Raw genomic sequence first — 10,571 nt, 5'->3', positions numbered from 1 at the left:
ATGGAAAGTATAAAAATGGCTGAAAGATGTTAAAGGAGATCAGGGCCACTGAGATACATCCAAGGACAAAGAAAGATGAAAATGGCACTTTATAAACAAAAACAGCATTTCAGTTGCCCTTTAATTTACTAATAAAAACTTGTTAATGACGTTAAAAGAACAGTATATAACGTTGTTATGAGCCATTGTATATCATTATTGCTCATTGCTTTGCTTGAAACTTTCCAGCTCCTTTCCATATCTTATGGGCACTTCATTTCATGTCCACGGCAGTTTACGTCCTGTCAGAAAAACATTTCCGGCAGCCCACATTCAGCTAAAAAGCACACAATAACACTTTATGAAAATGACTGGGCAATGCGGTATTTGTGTAAGTCCAGCAGCCTTTTCAAAGCAAAAGATAAACAAACAAATGGGAAAACATTAAAAATGTGTGGAAAATGAAGCCAGCTGTAGAAATAAGGAGCAAACATGTAATCGGACAGCTTGAGCTGCACAAAAAGACTTCTAAGGTAACAGACATCCTAAGGGAAGAGGCCTTTCTGCTCTTTAGGAATTAGTCAGCCCTAAGCTATTTCAACTGCAGAGGTGGGAGTTGCATAGGACCTTTATTTAAAGTAATAAAACATACTTTCTTTCTTGGAATGCCTAGAAGAGGCTTAACTCTTTGGCTGTTTAAATAAGCTGTAATGCAACTGGACATCAAAATATTTTTTAGGCATTTACAAAGTTGGAAAAGGAAAATATATGACTTGAGAGCAGAAAGTTTTTGTTTTTATTTGGTTTATTTTTTTTTTTTTTATTTGAAGAAGAGACATACTATGTAAGTGTACAATAATGGATTTATTACTTCTTCCTTTAAAACCCTTTGTAGTATACAATCCTGAAAACTGTTAATAAACCCCTGTGTGCAATTAGGTGACCAAAGATCCTGAACATAGAAGATACTGGTGAGAAGATATTTGTATTGGTTGCATTGCTGGAGCTGGGTTAATATAGTTCTGTTTTAAAGGTAACTGCACCTTTCTAAACTTTCACCACCAGCCCCCCTACTAGTCCTCTGGATACCTGGTCCATCTCTGATCCACCAAGTAATCTCAATCTAAATTGTGCAGGTCAATTTTTAAGTATTTCTTGGGCCAGGCCTATGCATGAGTTGCATTGTCCTTAATAATTCATTATGCATCTCAAAAGAGAGTAAGTGTAATGCGCCTGGGCACACAAACCACAACCAACTCCAGATATCCTTCAATCAGGTTTTATTCAGTGTCATAAAGCACAGCAAGGGTTAAGTCCAAGCAAGCAAAGTACAAGAGGGTAAGGCAAAGACAGGTCAAGAACAATCCGAGGTCAGGGCTGGCAGCAGGCAGAATGGTCAGTAACAATCCGAGGTCAGGGCAGGCAGAGTTCAAGCAGAGTCAACTTCAGACCAGGTCACTATGGAGATGACAAAAGCAGGTAAACTTAACCAACACAATGACGCACCCAAGCACACTGAGTTCACAGAGGCTTATAGCGGGCAATGGTGTACAGGACAGGCTCTCCTTAAATGGCCAGAGTGACCAGAGTGACCAATGGCCTTGCGCCACCTGGCGCCGTCTGATAGGAGACTAACTGAATCCCCTGCGGCCGATTGGCCGCAGGGAATTCAAACTAACTATGTCCCGCCCCGGGGCGAGGCAGCCGAGTGCCACTCCCTCGGGGGGTACAAGAGGGACGCATTGTAGCACGCGCACCTCTTCCCACAGCACCCCTAGGACGTGCACTACTTTGCACATGCAAAGGAGTGCTGAGAGCAGGATTTTCAGTAACCACATCTGAAGGGATGCAAGGGATGCTGCCTGGCTGAACAGTAGTTTGGCCAGGACGGATCCCTCCGCCTGCAGGGAGAGACAAGCTGCGAGCAGAGCAGTAGCCTCGGCCATGCTGCCTGCTACAGCGGCGTCTCCCTCTGTGGCTGGGATCCCCAGGGACACCGCGGGCTCACAGGACGGGTAAGTTCCTTACAGTAAGTGCTCAAAAGCTGTATAGTAACGGAAAAGGGTCTATATGATGTAGTCAGTCATTTCTTACAGGATTAGGGATAGGTGAGTAAATTACTGGGGAGATGTGGAGACCTGTGATAAAGGTTTATTGCTACATACACATGTCAGATGGTTGTCCTCCAAGACAAATGGTCATTTTGGGTAAAAATCTAACATCTGTGCAGCTATCTCTGGACATTGTCAATCATCATTTGTCAAATATCATTTGTCAATCAACCCTTACGAAGAGTGACCACTGTGCTTTTCTATGGATGAGAGAGCAGTGGGGTGTCACCCACACTCCTTCCCTATTCATAAAACAGAACAGCGCTTCAATGTTCATTTGTCATTGTCATCTGTCACTGGAAATGACCAAGAAAGTTTGTTTCCAGTGACAGTAATCTGATGTCTACCCAATCTCTTTATAGGGCTTACCTGCATCAGGTGTAATTACATTTAAAATGGTACATTTATTGGTACTGCTCTATACAACAAGGGAGGAAATTAAAGACCTCTAGAGTAGCATTTTTTAAAATGCTGGTGTTACTGTACAAAAACCCCTTGCTACACCAGAAAGACAGGGAAGCAAGTGTTGAGTAGTTATACAATAAAGAAGAGTTTGGGTTCTTAAAAAACTGAGTTGACTTCTTCTTAGGCGTTACCCCAGCAAGATATGATGTAAGACCAATAAGATTGTATTAAATTACAAACTTTATTAGATTCAGTTATAACGTAATTAAACAAGAGAACTTTATAATACATATACAAATATACAATTTAAAATACATAGCCTCTATTCACAGAGCATATTACTGCTGAAAATGGTAAAGGCAAACAGTTGCAAAGTCATATGATGACATTTATAAGTAACTTCATTATATCAGCAATGAGAAAAATGGTGAAATTTTATTGTTGTGATACTTTTTGAGAGTAATCGTTTTTTTCAGACTAGAGTTCAGCCACAGCTCTTGTATGTCTCAACAATAGAGTTTCACCAGGCAATTTTGTATCATTGTAATACAATCAAGTTACTTATAAATGTCATCATATGACTTGGTTGCAACTGTTCACCTGCAAGATAGATTGAGAAATGTTACTGAGACCAGGTATGTTAACTAGGTCCATCACAAAGGATCAGTGGTTGACTCAATTCTTCTCAACCAACATATTAATGATACGGAACAATTTCAGAAGAATTAGGTATTTTTGTTGTTAAAAAGACTTCTTGTCACACCTAAACTCAGACTGTGGACTTTAAAGTGTTTTCTTAAAGCAAATCAAATTGAACTATTTCCCCCCAAAACATCAAATTGTAAATGTATTACAAATGTTTGTTAAATATTTATTTATTGTTTTTTTATGTGTATTTTTATTGTTATTCTTTTGCAGTGTGTGGTGCTAGTGCCCTATATGTTTTATTAAATGTATGCTTCTGGTGGAAACAGTCACAGTTGCTAGTGTGGTGATATACATGTCTCAGCCAAACCTAAAAGCCCTCAAAAAAGCTGGTGACATTGCTGATCACATATACAGCACCATGGCATATGTATATCTAAATAGAGGCAAAATGTTTTTGTTCAGCTTTAACAAGCAATAAAAGTAGGTTGAGAAAAATTAAATCAAAAAATGATCCCTTGTGATTTCTGGTCAGGAACCTGGTCTCACCTTAGCTATAATGTCCCAATCCAATTTATTGTCTAAAAGCCAATAAAGCCAGAAAAAAGAAAACAAAGCATATCATATCATCTAAGAATGGTGAATTAGCAATATGTTACATTTTTGTATCTATGTTTAGATATACCTTCAAGGGAGTGATAACAAAATATTATTAAAATTCTAAAAGAGACAAAATCATTTTTTGCATCTAGCAATATTCAATGTCAACATTGCTAAATGGAAGCATGGTAAATGATGGTAGAAAACATTGGGTAATACTTACTACCATTGACTTGTGCTGCTAACATCATCTTTAGAATGGCAGTATTATTGCAGTGCACTTCAGCCAGCAACTACACTTATCACTGTTTTATAATTACAGAATCCCATGCCATATCTGTAAAGGAAAGTAATAATTTAGTTGGAAATTAAGCACATAATGTTTATCATGGCTGTGTTTCATAAATAGCAGTAAGATAAATATCATATATTGCACTGATAAAAATGAATCACTGCATTATCATTTCTTTATCAATTAGTCTTTTATTCTAAACAAATATGGATACAAATATTATCTTTTTTATCATATCTCTGGTAGAGATTTCCATTTAACTTTTGTCCTAGATAGCCAGGATCCTGCGGTGTTGCAGTGATTAAGGCATGTAAGTAATGTGACCTAATAGTAGCTCAAAGAGACCAGTGATTCAACTGGTTTTGAAGTTCAACAGATTTTACATAGTTGGGTGTCTCAAATCAATGACCTAAACATAGAACAGAGAAATGACTGCTAAGCATATGACATCTACTGATGGCTCCCTTGTGAAACATCTGTGCACATGATCATCTGCACATTTGCAAAAAGTATGAATATGGATTGGCAAACACCACATTATTTAAAGGAAAACATGCTTACATTTTAAAGTTTACTACCTTTGTGAATAAAAGACATCACCTTATGAAATGGACATGTCAACTGTGCAGAGAGTAAAAAAAACCCTACTACAAGCATTAAGAATTGTATTTGTCCATACATATATTTTTAAATAGCACAGATATATATTACATTAAGCAAGCATGCCACAATGGGTTGTAGTGTGTATGACATTTTAATAGGTGTCATATATAAGTAGCCAAATGTCATACTTTGGATGGGTTAAATGAATGATAAAATAGATTTTCAAACTGTTCTAACTGAAGAATGAGCCCATGCAGATAGATCTGGTTTTGGGTCATCAGATTATATTCAAGACTCACCTGCATAAAAACCTAAGACTTGGCTTTGATTTGTGTCTCGTCTCATTTGTTTTCAATTATGTCTAGATCCAAACCAAAGACATAAATTTATGTAAAAAAGGAACTCATCAACCTTTTGCCCATGGCCAGAATTTGAAAATAAATATTTGGGGAGGAAAAATCTTTTCACATTTCCCACTTTTGGAGGAAATGTGAAATGGTGGGGAAAATAAATAAATCACAATGCTAATCCTACAACTGTGGAAGAATTCACAGATTACCAATTCAACAATGTTCTATTTCAGTCCTGCTAATACCGAAGAGCCTTTGTCTTTAATGACCTGGCATATTTCAGACCTATGTACTATAGATAAGAGATAACATTTTTTCCATTTCATGGTGTTCTTTCCAACCTTTGCTAAAAAAAAATCTAATATGATTAATTGATAAAATTTGCTATCAGATGTTTTACATTGTTGAATGATATGTCTGTCTTGCCAAGAATTTGAAATGAATCAAGTCATGCTAGAAAAGTGAACTGAATAGATTTGTTCTGATTCCTTATTTTTTCCAAAAAATGAAACATTCTGTTATCTTTACTGGGTTGAGTTAGAAAGTTATTCCTGACTGATTGCTATATGGTACTATACTTTGTACATCATGGCTGCTTTTTGTATCACCTTAGTTGGTATCGGTGTCTTATCCCTAGGGAAATTGCTTGCTATTTACCCTCACATTTGTGATAATCTCTGTTAGGAATCAAAACGGCAAATTGTAGACAGATAGTGACTTTTTGCTTACCATAAACAATGGCTCCATGAAAAAGAAGACTGTCCATGTGTACCTCTCCAGCATCTAGTGAGTACAAACTCATTTATGTTCCAGTTCCAGTCTTCGACATGCTTGTATTCTCCAGCCTGTGCTGTAGTTTCTCCTGTCCCTACCTCACTGCCAAGTCTTAGAATAAATAATAAGTCTTGTAGTGACCTTGGAGTCACAGGAAGACACAACAGCGTGAGGCAGAGAACCCAGGCATTGGCCCCTAACATAGCAGTCTTTACGCCAGTATGCATTGATTCTACATACATTTAGATTCTATAAATTAGATTTATGAGGTTAAGGACACTTGAGCAGTATTCAATGAAGTATGCACTGAAAGCTTAATATTACCTGTTCATTTTTCAGAATAAGTTTTCGGTTATCTACCCCCTTATTTTCTGTTCTGGGAAATCTGATATACCTCAAATGCTGCTTCTGATAACACAACAAAAAGCTGTCAGAGAAAACGCAGAGTTCCATAGGTAAGGGCCCTGAGGGTCATGCCAAAAAAAAAAAAATCAAAGGGCTGAATGCCACCCCTGGGCCACATGTTGGTCACCAAAGCTCTATATACAGGCAGTAATGATACAAAAAAGAGGTTTAGCAAAACATTAAGAAATCTGTATGATTCCAAAGGATCAAGGGGGGATGGCTTTCCCGGACCCAATACTGTACCACAGGGCGGTACATATGACCCGTTTGGTAGACTGGTGTAGACACGCCAGCTTTAAGGGATGGGTGACCCTAGAGGACGCGCAGTCCCCTATAATGCTAATAAGTGTAGCGGCATGGTCTTCAGTTGAGGACACGGCTGCCCTACTCCGACACCCCCTGATAGGTGAGGCGCTTAGAGTGGTGGCGCGGTATTTCCGCACGGAAGGAATCACTGTGTTCCCCTCCCCTATGTCCCCCATTCTAGGTCACCCCAAGTTCCCGACTAGCAGGAGAGACCCGGTATATAGGATCTGGATTGAGAGCGGTGTTTATCGGGCTATCCATTTCTTGCACCATTCCCTCTGGTCCACTATGGACCAGCTTCAAGTAGACCACTCCCTTCCGAGTCTGGATAACTGGAGAAAAATTAAATTTCAACATTTTATTAGGTCACTGCCACCGACACAGGATTTTGGCCACCCCCTTGGCATGCTAGAAAGTATATGTGTAAATGGCGATCCCTTGGGAGGAGTGCTTTCCCATACGTATAAAATACAACTTACGGCCCAGGACCCCTCAATGCCATATTTTGTCACTAAATGGGAGAGAGATCTAGGTATTAAATTTACCAGAGATCAAATAGAGTGTATGTTATATTAGGGGCACAAAGCCTCTATTAGCAATCGTTATCAGGAGACTAATTACAAAGTGCTTACCAGGTGGTATAGAACCCCCGATCGGCTGGCGAAACTCTTTCCACACACTAGCTCAGCGTGTTGGCGTTGTGGACAACACATAGGTACGTTGTTACACATATTTTGGACCTGCCCTAGTCTAGCTTCATTCTGGGCGGCCGTTGCTGATATTGTGCAAAAGCTGACGGAGGTGTGGATACGGGATAAACTGGAGCTTGTTCTGCTTCATGTATCAGCAATGTTGAGGAAATGCTATAAAAGGTCGCTGCTGCGCCATTTGTTAAATGCGGCCAAGGCCTGCATCCCCCCGCTGTGGAGACAAACTGCTCCACCTACTGTGCAGCATTGGTTGACCGGGGTAAACGATATTCAATATATGGAGGAGCTTGTGAGTGCAGGAGACCGATTTACACGCAGATAAATACGTACCTGGTATTATTGGGACGAATTCAAGGCCACTGCAGATTATTTGCGGCTGCTCCGCCCTCTACCGTGAAACTATGGCGCCTCCACTGCTTATCAAGCCCCAACCCTCCCACCCTCCTTTTCTTTTTATGTCCCTTGGCAGGCCCCTTCCCCCCCCCCCCCTTTTTTTTCTTCTTCTCCTCTTTCTTTCTTTCTCCCCTCTCCTTTTCTATACTTCTTAATATAATATCAGTAACCAATGAAACCTAATAGAAGATTGCCTACTGCTATAACGGGAATGTTATTGTGTGCGTATAAACCTGTTTTCTTTCTTCCTTTTGTCATAACGTGGCATGCTGTTATCTTTAAATTATTAGATATGATTATTGCTATAAAACTGTATGCCCTTTCATGTTTTTGTTCGATGTTGTCATTTGTATTTCCCGGTTTGAGTTATGTAACTGTCTGTTTTTATTGGTTGCTAATAAAAATAAATAAAAAAAAAAAAAAAAAAACAAATCTGTATGAAAATAACAACAATATGTGAAACAAACAATCAAAAAAAAAAAACAGGGTAAAAGTCAGATTCATAAATTCTGCTACATATATATTTTTTACGCAATAGCTACATTTGATAGCTTTGACAGCTTGCTAGTTGTGGTATTGTACCTTACTTAGATATTGTGCTGCTAATCATAACCCTGTATGATTTAAATATTGTTATATGTGATATATGTTTTATATATATATATATTATACAGGTTTTTATATAGTGCCAACATATAATGCAGCGCTGTACAAAGTCCATAGTCATGTCACTAGCTGTCCCTCAAAGTGGCTCACAATCTAATGTCCCTACCTCATATGTCTTTAAAAGAGTCTAAGGTAAATTTTGGGGGAAGCCCACTACAGAGCCTTCTTACAATGAAAGATATTTGTATGTCAATCTTCCACACAAAAGACATATATTTCAAAGTAGTGTGTGGAGCCAAACCAATCTTTTTATATTTTTCATATTGTATTTTTTTTGGATGCCTTTGAAGCAGAGTTAGATCACCCACAAGGCAAGCTGCCTTGGGCACAGGAGATGTCAAGGGGCCAAGCTCCAACCTTCATACTCCTGCAGTAAATCAAATTATAGTACAATTGATGAAAGCTGTGTACCTCCCCTTCAGAGTCTCATAGCACCATATCAGTATCGAAATTGCAAACAGGGAGTGTTTATTACAATTTCATCTCAATATCTCTTTCTGGAAAAAGCTGTAGAGATGACTGCAGAGAACCAATGAGGAGGTGCTGAGCCAGTAAACTGAATCTGGGTCGTATAGCCATTTCTCCTTTAACTCTGGGTTAATATTATATATTAGGGAAATGTTGACAAAATGGGCGAATGAGAACAATTCACACATTTTTGGCACTTTAAAGTGAATACAAGTGAACAGGAGAAAAAAGGTACAAGACAAGTCATAAATATTATTTACAGACTTGATTAGGTCACTGCTACTCCTTAAAGGTAACCTGGACTAGCAAAGTGACAGGTTAGTACTTACCTAAGCTCGTACTTACCTTCCCCATGCTCCTTCCTGTCCCAAACTGCAGCAGCAGGATAATGAATACCCAGTAGGTACAGGTATTCAGGAACATGCAACACTCTTTCCTTGTTTCCCACAATGAAGTGTTTGGTAGGTGAGTGGTCAATATTCAGGTCAGAGCGGTGTCATATGGGGACAGCTCATAAACTAAAAAAATCCTTGTTAGGCATGTGGTAGTGTCATAAATTGAACTCTCTACAGCACCCATAGTAATGCAAACCAATGCTAATAAATAATTCTTGCCAGGAACAACAGACCTCTTTGATGCACTACATAAAGGCAGAAGCAAATGTATGTTAGCATCATTAATACCACAGGTGTTCTTTTATTTAATAATTTTATTTATTCTCTATCCCATCTAAGAAAAGTCCAACCCTAGCTAAATTAACAATATGTGACCCCAGGGTTGCTAGTTTTAATATGAGCATCATGGGAAAGTTAGTTGATTGCTATTTACTATGCACTGTGATGCGTGTGTATGTGTGGTCACATGAAAGGATCAGTCAACACAAAACAGTTTGGATTTTGGCAAATGTAAGACCCTATAACAATGTTTTAGTGGTTAGATTTCTGTGCTTGACTGCACAACTACTGGAGCCATTATTTCCACTCTCTTTTATATGCTAGAAAACATAAAAGTATAAGTGTAGGAACATCAACAAGTAAAAGTATAAGAGTAGGAACATCCTAAGAACATCTAGAATTTCAAGGTTGATAGAAACAGAGACAGTGTTTACAGTTGACCAGAGTCAACCTTATTATTCATTTTGGGCCAGCTGATCCTTAAAGTATGGAACCATTACACTATTAACATCTCATGTCCCTATACTCTGAAGTAAGTGACTTAATAAAACTTAGCTGGTTTGTTATCATTTAAGCTGTATTTCTTGGCTTACATAGTCAGTGTAGTTTAATGAATGACAACCTATGATGTTAATAAGAAAGATACAGCTTCACAAGTCACCAGCTGTGATAGTACTTAGTGATTATGAGAGAGATGCTAATAAACCATCAAGACTTTACTATTAATAAGTAAAACGTTATGATACTACACATTACAGTTATAAAGCTATACACCAAACTACTATTTAAATGCTAGCGTAGGCAGTAGTATGTATCAAAGTAAAACTAGAAGTGCCTAAGTGCCTTATATCTAAGACATCCTATATATATTGGGTAAGGGTAGCCTAAATATTGGGTATAGTGGGTAATTTTGTTTAAGCAGTATCTTAAAAAAAAATTGATATTTTGTTCTAAGTTTCTCCTCAAACTGTAACTATGCCTAGGCACTTCTTTCTGCAGGCTCATTGCTGTATATATGCATTGCAAATACATTCAAGGTACTATCACTAATTATCATATTTGCAAACTCAGCCTCATATTTGCTGATGTCATTATAGTGCTTTTCACTATTTTCCTTGCAAGGAAAGCAGTATCTGAAAACCTGGAATGAGAACAAATCCTTGTTTTATTAATTATGTGCCTCTGTGTTT

The 10,571-nt window shown here is 38.2% G+C and overlaps 1 long non-coding RNA gene across 1 annotated transcript; it reads right to left on the bottom strand.

Moving 5' to 3' along the window:
* Positions 1-888: 888 nt before the first annotated feature.
* Positions 889-5,829, bottom strand: LOC140330028 (uncharacterized). Its single transcript, XR_011920579.1, has 3 exons — positions 5,715-5,829; positions 3,964-4,077; positions 889-1,437 (listed from the first exon to the last, which is right to left on the bottom strand). It is a non-coding gene; the product is annotated as an uncharacterized lncRNA (long non-coding RNA).
* Between the last annotated feature and the right edge of the window lie 4,742 nt (positions 5,830-10,571).

This window comes from Pyxicephalus adspersus, chromosome 4, assembly GCF_032062135.1.
Source record: "Pyxicephalus adspersus chromosome 4, UCB_Pads_2.0, whole genome shotgun sequence".
Lineage (NCBI taxonomy): Eukaryota > Metazoa > Chordata > Amphibia > Anura > Pyxicephalidae > Pyxicephalus > Pyxicephalus adspersus.
The sequence above is the reverse complement of the archived record's forward strand: the minus strand, read 5'-3'. Positions and strand labels throughout refer to the sequence as shown.